Raw genomic sequence first — 11,961 nt, 5'->3', positions numbered from 1 at the left:
AAGTTGTAACATGTTTTTGGCGTTCAACTCTAGTTCGTGACGTGTTTCTGGCATTTCACTACAAAAAAAGAGGCATAAAATGGCAGCAACATAATGGGGGTTCTATAAAACCGCCATTATATTCATATATTTGAGGCGGTTTGTGCGGCTGCCATAATTTGCTTGTAGAAAGCAGCATTTTTTTTGTGCTTTTGGCAGTTTTAAACGCCATTACCTGCTCCTGCTCCTGCTTCACTGGTAAAAAAGTTTTTCTATTTCATTAATAAACGTTGTGCTATTTAATCAAACCTCCATCGCAATGTGAGAAACCAAGAAGAAACTCCATGGCAACATGAGATCTGCAATCTCATCCACGAGGCTCTCCTCTGGCGGCAAGCTCCTCCATCAACGCTTTTCTTCCAGCTGCGATCTCCTCCATCAACGTTTCACTTCAATTGATGGATCTGCTGTGTGATTTTTCCTGCTCCACCGTGTTGACCTCTGTGAAGCTTCTCCTTCTCCATCTTCGTTGAAATAGGTTTATATACAAATTCACATTCTCTTCTTTTAATTACTCATATTTTGTTTTGCAAATTGTTACTACTTCTATTTCTGTAATTTTAGGTTTTGATTTTCTTCCTTGTTAGCAGAGATTGGGGCTAAGATCTTCATGTAATTTCTTCGATTTTTTCTTACATGCATGTATACAAATTTGCATTCTCTTTGCGGTTTTGATTTGTAAATATGCTCTCGGTTGGTGCTTTACTGATTTGCATAGCACGTGTTTGATGAATTGCTTGAATACTTATTTTTTTGTCTATGCATTTATTCAATCATTGTTGTATGTCGCATATCTCTTTTGCAGATATATCAACAAATTCTTTTATTAGCTTGAAACATGTTTTTGTGCTTTGTTAAGTTATTTGCTTTAGAGAACAATGAAATTGTTAACAATGAGGTTGTTTTATGTGCAGGTGATGAAGATAAATTGATTTGGAACTATTTAGAAGATGGAAGCTACTTAAATAAGAACCAGTTGAAGATAGACATCATCTTTTCATTCATCTGGTGAGTATTAACATGCTGAACTTAAATAGTACTTGTGACCTTGAAATAATTAGTTTAAATTTAGTATTAGCATGCAGTTTTCTTATCATCAGAGGTTGCTGCAGTAGCTGCAAGAGCTTTAACGCCAAAGCAACATGGTCCTGGTGGTTTACCACTTTCACTCACGAAGTAACTCACACAAGACTTTAGGTTCTTAATCACATCACTGCATGATGAAATTGTAGCCTCAGAACTAGTTACTGAGGTCACTAAAATCATAAGAACACATGCATAGCAGCAACTGAACCGTGGGGATAATGAGATAGTTTTTTATTTCTGCTATTATTTTCTTAGTTGTTATTTCTTCAAGAATTGTATATGATTTTACGGTTCATATAAGTTTAATTAGTTTGCGATGATGACTTAATGATTAGATTAAAAGTTATATAGATTCATAATAAAATAGAATTGTTTAATTACAACATAAGTTTGGGCTTTGATTTACATTTATGTTTGATTGTAGTTGGATACATACTTTAGTTCTTTCAAATCCTTGATCTCTTGCTCAACTTTGTTCTTCTTTCATTTTATTTATTTATTTTTTTGGTTTCCATTATGCAGAGCATAATATAATCGAAGCCAACGAAGCATTGAATTCTAAGGTTAGCAACTTCATTGTAAATCTGAGTTCCCTTTGATTTATTTGACAGATTTTGGTAATTTTTCTTTTGGTGCTGTGATGGGTGATTTAGAAGATTTGAAGTTTGATTATCACTATAAAAAAGTGTTTGATGATAGCATTACCGAGTGGTAAAATGAAGAGATATTTTAGTGTATGGTTTGTTTAGAAGACATTGAACTTGTCACGGCATTAAGAAGGAATTGGCTTTTAATGTTGTTATTGTTTAATAATTTTCTTCTACTCCTTTGTTCCCTGATTATTGAGTGTTAGTTAATGCTAGTAATATATACCCTTTGATAAAACTGTTGAGTGATTATATTGATTTTAATGAATCTGTTGGTGATCATTTTTCATGTAAAACAGGATTTAGATCTTCTTCAACTCTTGTTGCTAGCTACTTTACTTTAAAAGTTTCAATTTTTAATATTTGCTGGGAAAGAAAAAAGAAAGAAAATTATCAGGTAAGCTTAGTATTATATTTATTGGGCCTCTATTTGAAATATAATTTATATATTTTTCCTTGTTGCAATATTTCCTCTTATTCTTTTGTACCTTACGGCTCAATTCTACTACTACTGCTTTCTGCACTGTCAAAAACCCAAAAAGATGATTTCTATGTATTGTGACACCAAGTCAAAGCTGTGCTGTTCGTATATATAATCCTATATACATATTCATGCTTCTATGCTATGTATTAATGTTCCTATATATAATTCTATATATATGTGTGTGTGTGTGTGTGTGTGTGTGTGTGATGCACATAAATAAATTACAATTAGCTATGTATTAATTTTCTTTGCTTCTATGCTATATTTTTTGGCATCTGACTAAGATTGTTAGTATGTCTATGTCATCATGCATTCATGCTCATTATATCCAAATAATAATCATCCATCAATATACATAGTATTGTTTATATATGTTATTGGCCAGCATCCATTTGGAATAGAGTCATTTATTTTATGCGAAATGCCATTATTAGTATCTAAAATAACCTTATGTTGTTCAGTGTTCAGTAATGAAAAAATTTTGGCTCCCATTCTTTTTCTTGTACACAGATTTTTTAACCCAATTTCTCAAAGCAATTTTTTTAACTAGTATCTTAAATCACAGGCTACTTTTATATTTATATGTATCTATATCTTGATCTATACATTTTGCTACTTTTCAGTATAAAGAGATCAACAATGAATGAAGTGATAGCTCAACTTCAACATGCCCTGGCACTGCAAGAGGAGGCAGATTCCAACACAAGTGGTGATTATAACTTGTTATCTGTGACCTTTGATCCTTCGGTTGGAGGAAGCATATATTATTAAGAACATTGCAAGTGTGAAAAGGGATTGAGAATTGAAAAAGGTAAATATTATATGAATAGCCTGTAATAATGTGAACTGTTTATATTGTTATATACTTTTTGGTAATTTTTTAATTAGATCTTTATGTATAACTAGATGGTAAAAGATAATAATAATGTTCTAGGTACCATTGTAATGATCAATGATTTGATAATACTTTATGTAAAAGATGAATAATAGAACACAGAGCAAGGTGGTTTTTGGAATCAACAAATTTTCCATCTGTAGCATATGTTTTGTTGCTTGTGATCTGTATGATTATCATTGTGATCTTCTACTTATACAGAAGCGAAGAGACAGGATCAATGAGAAGATGCGTGCATTGCAAGATCTCATACCAAACTGCAATAAGGTTTACTCTTTCATTTTCACTTTTGTTATGCGGACCAGAGAATTTTCATAAGCATAATAGAATATTTATTATCACTAAATTTTAACTTGAAGCAAAAATATTATAGAATGACAGCAATAGATGTCAATATTTATGCTTCACGTTTGTTTGGAAGGTTCAGTTCTCAAATTGAATATCAAGCATGCCCTCTCACTAAAATTCATAAAAAAAAAAAAAGCTAAAGTTCAATACCTTAAACATAAACTAATTGCAGTGATCAATGGCTTTTCTACTGCTAATTTTTTCTACTGATAAATAACACGCTGATTGAAAATTATTGAATAGGGTTTGATGTGGGAGAACTCTCAGAAGAGAGTCTGGATGATTGGGAAGGTTTAGATGCATCAGCAGCACACATAGCTAACTTGCTGTCAACAGAACCAGCTGATGGTAACAAATTTTTCAGGCCTAAATATGTTATATTTCATACCTGAATCAATCATAAGCTAGATTATCAGGATCTATTAGTAATATGGTTATTGTGCAGTTATAAGAAATTTTCATATTAGAATTGCTAATTTAAGATAGTAGATTTCAGACTAAAGTGTAATAAATTTCTTGATTAAATTTATTTGTGTTGTCCAAGTTAATGGTTTAACTAGTTTACTATTAATTGTTAACTCTTTGATTCTTTTTTTTTCTTTTCTTGATTTTGGTTTGGGTTCCATCGAATTTTGTATAGTTTTTTTTTCCTTCTTCACTCGTTGCCATTTAATAAAAATCATCATATAAACTATTAACTTTAATGATAATCTAATATTTCTTCAACCTTTAGCCACCACTAATATATTTTGTGCATATAACTGACAACAAGATCTCTTTGATAAATTTGTATATTGTTCACATTACATTTTTTTTGTGCAAACATGGCTTTTGGTTTCAGCGCAAGCATCCCCTGTAGTTTAACTTCCATCATTTTCATTTCTTCCCTTTTTCTGGACAGTTGAAATAGGATTAAGACATTATGCCTTTAACATGTGCAGGAAAAATTGTTCGCTCTCCTCATGGTGTCATGCATGGGAAAAGCTCTTTGGTGTATTATGATGAGAAAGGAGAAGATGGATTATTTGCCGGATTATCAAAGTAGGGATTCATTGATATTATTTATAAAATTCGATTTTTGTATTCTGATTTGTTTGATTTTTTCTATTTTCTATTTTTGAGTTGTGTCATTAGTTGGCCTTACCGCGCCGTTATTTTCAGTCCTTTCTTAGCTGGTAGATATCACAGCCTTTTAATCGAAAAGGAGAGTTTTCCTCATAAAGAACTTGAGGTGACAGCCTGGACTGAGGATGGTCTTATAATGGCAGCTCGTCATAAGAAGTATAAGCATCTACAGGTAACACCCTATTCCTTATATGGGGATTTCTTTTGATCAGATCAAGAAAAGATTCATCGCCATTCTCTTAAATTCAGGAAAATAGTGTAATCTGGTTTTTAATTTTGATATGGAGTTTAGCTGACAGCTTTTGAAATATTTTGAAATTTCGTGGACCTGAATTTAGAGTTTGTAGAGATCTTTGTAATCATCACTTTTGTTTAATATGTGCTTTGTTACTATTTTAATGTCCGAGAAGTCAATTTGGGTATAATACACTACAAAGGTACATAGCACGAGTTAATAAATCAGTACGTCTGTGTAGACGTTAAACTGTGCTGCATATTAAAATATAAACTCAATTGAGAATTTGATGTTTGAAAAGGTGAATGTACAAATCAAGAATTTACTCTCTGGCATTGAAGGGGTTATTTTGGTTGTTCATGCTTTTATTAACCGGCAATTCTATGCTAAAGTTTAAGTTCTTCAAAATTTCAGGGTGTGCAATTTCATCCAGAGAGCATTATAACAACCGAAGGAAAGGAAATTGTTCAAAACTTTATCAAACTCATTGAGAGAAAGGAGGCTGGTGGTTCATGAAAATGTTTAGTGCTGAATCTTAATGCATTGCAACATTTGTGGTGTGATGACCACATACATGAAAGGGAAAACAGTTTAAGAAATTTATTGGCAAAACTATAAGATAGGATTTTATTAATTAAATAGCAATTAGCAAATATCAGGTTGGAATGAAATTGATTCACTATACTATAAGCGATAAATGTGATTGTTGTAGACCTACAAATTGATTCAATAATAAAAAATTATATATTATATTAAATATTTTATTTATGAGTTATATAATATTTCATTTATGGATTATGATTTTTTGCTATTGTGAAATTTTAATCACAAAATTATTCATTTAACGCGATAAAAATAGCAGTAAAAATTATTTTTTTAAACGATAAAAAATGTTACTGTCATGGTAAAATGGCAGTTCAAAAATACCATTTTAACCAACCAAAACACTACTGTCATGATAAAAATGGCGGTTCAAAAATGCCGTTTTAACCAACCAAAACGCCACTCTGTCAGGGTAATAATGGCGGTTCAAACCGCCGTTTTAACCTATCCAAAAACCGCTATTTTAACCCTGGAAATAGCGGCGGTTAGAACTGCCGTTTTAACCAACCAAAATGCCACTCTGTCAGGGTAATAATGACGGTACAAACCACCATTTTAACCTATCCAAGAATCACCATTTTAACCTTGGAAATAACGGCGGTTTTGAACCGCCGTTTTAACCTATTCAAAAACCGCCGTTTTAACTCAGGGAATTGTGACGGTTTTCATAAAACCATCGTAATAACCAGAATGGCGCCCAGAATTACGTCGCTTTATGAAACCGCCATTATTGGTAATAATGGCGGTTCAAACTGCCGTAAATACCCAAAAAAACCGCCGTTTTTACCAGAATTTTTTGTAGTGTTTGACTCCAGAATGTAGCATAGAACTGGCGTTCAACACCAGTTTGCGTCGTATAAACTCGAGCAAAGTATGAACTATTATATATTGCTGGAAAGCCCTAGATGTCTACTTTCCAACGCCATTGAGAGCGTGCCATTTGGAGTTCTGTAGCTCCAGAAAATCCACTTTGAGTGCAGGGAGGTCAGAATCCAACAGCATCTGCAGTCCTTCTTCAACCTCTGAATATGATTTTTGCGCAAGTCCCTCGATTTCAGCCAGAAAATACCTGAAATAACAGAAAAACACACAAACTCATAGTAAAGTCTAGAAATGTAAATTTAGCATAAAAACTAATAAAAACATCCCTAAAAGTAACTAGATCCTACTAAAAATATACTAAAAACAATGCCAAAAAGCGTATAAATTATCCGCTCATCACAACACCAAACTTAAATTGTTGCTTGTCCCCAAGCAACTGAAAATCAAATAGGATAAAAAGAAGAGAATATACTATAAATTTCAAACTATCAATGAAACTTAGCTCCAATCAGATGAGCGGGACTTGTAGCTTTTTTCCTCTTGAATAGTTTTGGCATCTCACTTTATCCATTAAAGTTCAGAATGATTGGCATCTATAGGAACTCAGAGTTCAGATAGTGTTATTGATTCTCCTAGTTCAGTATGTTAATTCTTAAACACAGCTACTTTATGAGTCTTGGCCGTGGCCCTAAGCACTTTGTTTTCCAGTATTACCACCGGATACATAAATGCCACAGACACATAACTGGGTGAACCTTTTCAGATTGTGACTCAGCTTTGCTAAAGTCCCTAATTAGAGGTGTCCAGGGTTCTTAAGCACACTCTGTTTTTGCTTTGGACCTTGACTTTAACCGCTCAGTCTCAAGTTTTCACTTGCCACCTTCACGCCACAAGCACATGGTTAGGGACAGCTTGGTTTAGCTGCTTAGGCCAGGATTTTATTCCTTTAGGCCCTCCTATCCACTTATGCTCAAAGCCTTGGATCCTTTTTGTTACCCTTGCCTTTTGGTTTTAAGGGCTACTGGCTTTTTGCTCTTGCCTTTTGGTTTTAAGAGCTTTTGGCTTTTTCTGCTTGCTTTTTCTTTTTCTCTCTCTTTTTTTTTTTGCTATCTTTTTTTCGCAAGCTTTTGTATATTTACTACTTTTTCTTGCTTCAAGAATCAATTTTATAATTTTTTAGATTATCAGATAACATTTCTCCTTTTTCCTTATTCTTCAAGAGCCAACATATTTAACATTCATAAACAACAATTTCAAAAGACATATGCACTGTTCAAGCATTCATTTAGAAAACAAAAAGTATTGTCACCACATCAAAATAATTAAACTAGTTTCAAGGATGAATTTGAAACCATGTACTTCTTGTTCTTTTGTAATTAAAACATTTTTCATTCAAGAGAGGTGATAGATTCATATTCACTACTTTAAGGCATAGACACTTGAATACTAATGATCATGTAATAAGACACAAATATAGATAAACATTTAACATAAAAACGAAAAAAAGAAAATATAAGAACAAGGAATGAGTCCACCTTAGTGATGGTGGCGTTTTCTTCTTGAGGAACCAATGATGTCCTTGAGCTCTTCTATGTCTCTTCCTTGTCTTTGTTGCTCCTCCCTCATTGCTCTTTGATCTTCTCTAATTTCATGGAGGATGATGGAGTGCTCTTGATGTTCCACCCTTAGTTGTCCCATGTTGGAACTTAATTCTCCTAGGGAGGTGTTGATTTGCTCCCAAAAATTCTGTGGAGGAAAGTGCATCCCTTGAGGCATTAGTGGTTATGAAAAAAAAGCAATGCTTTTTCCACACCAAACTTAAAATGTTTGCTCGTCCTTGAGCAAAAGAAGAAAGAAAGGATGAGAAGAAGAAGAAATGGATGTGAGTGGTGAAGAGGTGATGGGGAAGAGAGATTGAGGTGATTGGTGAAGGGTTCTTTGGGAAAGGGTGAGATAGGATTATGAGGAGGGAAGGTGAGTGGAGGTATGTGGGGATCCTATGGGGTCCACAGATCCTGAGGTGTCAAGGATTTACATCCCTGCACCAATTAGGCATGTAAAATGCCTTTGCATGCATTTATGGCGTTTAAACGCCGAGGTGATGCTTGTTCTGGGCGTTCAACGCCCATATGCAGCATATTTCTGGCGTTGAACGCCAGCTCCATGCTTGTTTCTGGCGTTCAGCGCCAGCTCCATGCTCTGTTCTAGCGTTGAACGCCAGCCAGATGCTCCTTACTGGCGTTTAAACGCCAGTAAGTCCTTCCTCTAGGGTGTGATTTTTCTTCTGCTGTTTTTGATTCTGTTTTTAATTTTTGTATTTATTTTGTGACTCTACACGATCATGAACCTAATAAAACATGAAAGAACAATAAAAATAAAAATAAAATTAGATAAATAATAATTGGGTTGCATCCCAACAAGCGCTTCTTTAATGTCAATAGCTTGACAGTGGGTTCTCACGGAGCCACACAGGTGATCAGGTCAATTTTATAGACTTCCAACACCAAACTTAGAGTTTGGATGTGGGGATTCAACACCAAACTTAGAGTTTGGCTGGGGCCTCCCAACACCAAACTTAGAGTTTGATTGTGGGGGCTTTATTTAACTCTGTACTGAGAGAAGCTTGTCATGCTTCCTCTCCATGGTTACAGAAGGAGATCCTTGAGTTTTAAATACAAGGTTGTCCTCATTCAGTTGAAGGACCAACTCTCCTCTGTCCACATCAATCACAGCTTTTGTTGTGGCCAGGAAGGGTCTTCCAAGGATGATGGATTCATCCTCATCCTTCCCAGTATCTAGGATTATGAAATCAGCAGGGATGTAAAGGCCTTTAACCTTTACTACCACGTCCTCTACTAGTCCATAAGCCATTTTCATGGATTTGTCTACCATCTCTAATGAGAAATTGGCAGCCTGTACCTCAAGGATTCCCAGATTCTCCATTACAGAGAGTGGCATGAGGTTTATCCCTGACCCAAGGTCACACAGAGCCTTCTCAAAGGTCATGGTGCTTATGGTACAAGGTATTAGGAACTTTCCATGATCCTGTTTCTTCTGAGGCAATGTCAGTTGATCCAGATCACTCAGTTCATTGATGAGCAAGGGAGGTTCATCTTCCGAAGTCTCATTACCAAATAATTTGGTATTCAGCTTCATGATTGCACCAAGGTCCTTGGCAACTTGCTCTTTAGTAACATCCTCATTCTCTTCAGAAGAAGAATACTCATCAGAGCTCATGAAGGGCATAAGAAGGTTCAATGGAATCTCTATGGTCTCTGGATGAGCCTCAGATTCCTTTGGTTCCTCAGAAGGGAACTCCTTCTTGCTTGAGAGACGTCCCATGAGGTTATCCTCAGTGGGGTTTACGTCCTCTCTGTCCTCCATGCATTCAGCCATATTGATTATATCAATGGCCTTGCACTCTCTCTTTGGATTCTCTTCTGTATTGCTTGGGAGAGTACTAGAAGGTGTTTCAGTGATTTTCTTACTCAGCTGGCCCACTTGTGCCTCCAAATTTCTTATGAAGGACCTTGTTTCACTCATGAAACTTAGAGTGGCCTTGGACAGATCAGAGACTAAGTTTGCTAAATTAGAGGTATTTTGTTCAGAGTTCTCTGTCTGTTGCTGAGAAGATGATGGAAAAGGCTTGCTATTGCTGAGCCTGTTTCTTCCACCATTATTAAAGCCTTGTTGAGGCTTTTGTTGATCCTTCCATGAGAAATTTGGATGATTTCTCCATGATGAATTATAGGTGTTTCCATAAGGTTCACCCATGTAATTTACCTCTGCTATTGCAGGGTTTTCAGGATCATAAGCTTCTTCTTCAGAAGATGCCTCTTTAGTACTGTTGGATGCATTTTGCCATCCATTCAGACTTTGGGAAATCATGTTGACTTGCTTAGTCAACACTTTGTTCTGGGCCAATATGGCATTCAGAGCATCAATTTCAAGAACTCCCTTCTTCTGAGGCGTCCCATTATTCACGGAATTTCTCTCAGAAGTATACATGAATTGATTATTTGCAACCATGTCAATAAGTTCTTGAGCTTCTGCAGGCGTTTTCTTTAGGTGAATGGATCCACCTGCAGAATGGTCTAGTGACATCTTGGAGAACTCAGACAGACCATAATAGAATATATCCAGAATGGTCCATTCTGAAAGCATGTCAGGAGGACACCTTTTGGTCATCTGCTTGTATCTTTCCCAAGCTTCATAGAGGGATTCACCATCTTTTTGCTTGAAGGTCTGAACATCCACTCTAAGCTTGCTCAGCTTTTGAGGAGGAAAGAACTTAGCCAAGAAGGCCATGACCAGCTTATCCCAAGAGTTCAGGCTATCTTTAGGTTGTGAGTCCAACCATGTTCTAGCTCTGCCTCTTACAGCAAAAGGGAAAAGCATGAGCCTGTAGACTTCAGGATCTACTCCATTAGTCTTAATAGTCTCACAGATTTGCAGGAACTCAGTTAAAAACTGGTAGGGATCTTCTGATGGAAGTCCATGGAATTTGCAGTTCTATTGCATTAGAGCAACTAATTGAGGTTTCAGCTCAAAATTGTTTGCTACAATGGTGGGGATTGAGATGCTTCTTCCATCAAACTTGGAAGTAGGTGTAGTATAATCACCAAGCATCCTCCTTGCATTATTATTATTTTCGGCTGCCATCTCCTCTTCCTTTTCGAAAATTTCTGTAAGGTTATCTCTGGATTGTTGTATTTTAGCTTCTCTCAGTTTCCTCTTCAGAGTCCTTTCAAGTTCAGGGTCTGCTTCAACAAGAATGTTCTTGTCCTTGCTCCTGCTCATATGAAAAAGGAGGGAACAGAAAATAATAATAATAGGGATCCTTTTTACCACAGTATAGAGGTTCCCTTGTGTAAGTAGAAGAAAAGAAGGATAAGAATAAAGAAGAGAAGAATTCAAACTCAGAGGAGAAGAAGGGGTTCAAATTTTGGGTGAGGAGAAATGTTAGTAGATGAATAAATAAATAGAAGGAGATTAGAGATGAGAGAAGAATTCAAAAATTTAACAAAATAAAATAAAAATATTTTAAATTTAAATCTAAAATTCGAAAATTAAAATTGAAATTAAATTAAAATTAAAACAATTTGTTAATTAAAATGAAATTTTGAAAAAAGAGGGAAGGGATTTTCGAAAATTAAAGGTAGAGAGTTAGTTGGGCAGTTTTGAAAAAGATAAGAAACAACAAAAAGTTAATTAGTTAGTTGAAAAAGATTTGAAAATCAATTTTGAAAAGATAATAAGATAAGAAGTTAGAAGAGATATTTTAAAATAAAATTTTTGAAAAAGATAAGATTTAAAAAGATATGATAGAAATTTATTTTAAAAATAGATATGATTAAAAAGATATGATTGAAAAGATATGATTGAAAAGATATTAAGAAGATTTGAAGATTAAATTTGAAAAGATAAGAAGTTAGAAAAAGATTTTGAAATCAAAGTTTGAAAAGATATGATTGAAAGAGATTTGTTTGAAAAAGATTTGAAATTTTAAAATCAAAATTAATGACTTGACTCACAAGTAATCACAAGATATGATTCTAGAACTTAAAGGTTGAATCTTTCTTACTAGGCAAGTAACAAACTTGAAATTTTTGAATCAAAACATTAATTGTTGATAATATTTTCGAAATTTATGAGGTAAAATTAAGAAAAATAAAAA

At 34.6% G+C, this 11,961-nt stretch overlaps 1 non-coding gene and 1 pseudogene across 1 annotated transcript; one reads left to right on the top strand and one right to left on the bottom strand.

The window, feature by feature from the left end:
- Window positions 1-8,771: 8,771 nt before the first annotated feature.
- Window positions 8,772-11,084, bottom strand: LOC148548183 (uncharacterized; annotated as a pseudogene).
- On the top strand, window positions 10,443-10,550 carry LOC148548184 (small nucleolar RNA R71). Its single transcript, XR_015897273.1, has one exon. It is a non-coding gene; the product is annotated as a small nucleolar RNA R71 (small nucleolar RNA).
- Window positions 11,085-11,961: the final 877 nt, after the last annotated feature.

Source organism: Arachis ipaensis, chromosome B8, assembly GCF_059453495.1.
Source record: "Arachis ipaensis isolate K30076 ecotype BB chromosome B8, ASM5945349v1, whole genome shotgun sequence".
Lineage (NCBI taxonomy): Eukaryota > Viridiplantae > Streptophyta > Magnoliopsida > Fabales > Fabaceae > Arachis > Arachis ipaensis.
The sequence above is the reverse complement of the archived record's forward strand: the minus strand, read 5'-3'. Positions and strand labels throughout refer to the sequence as shown.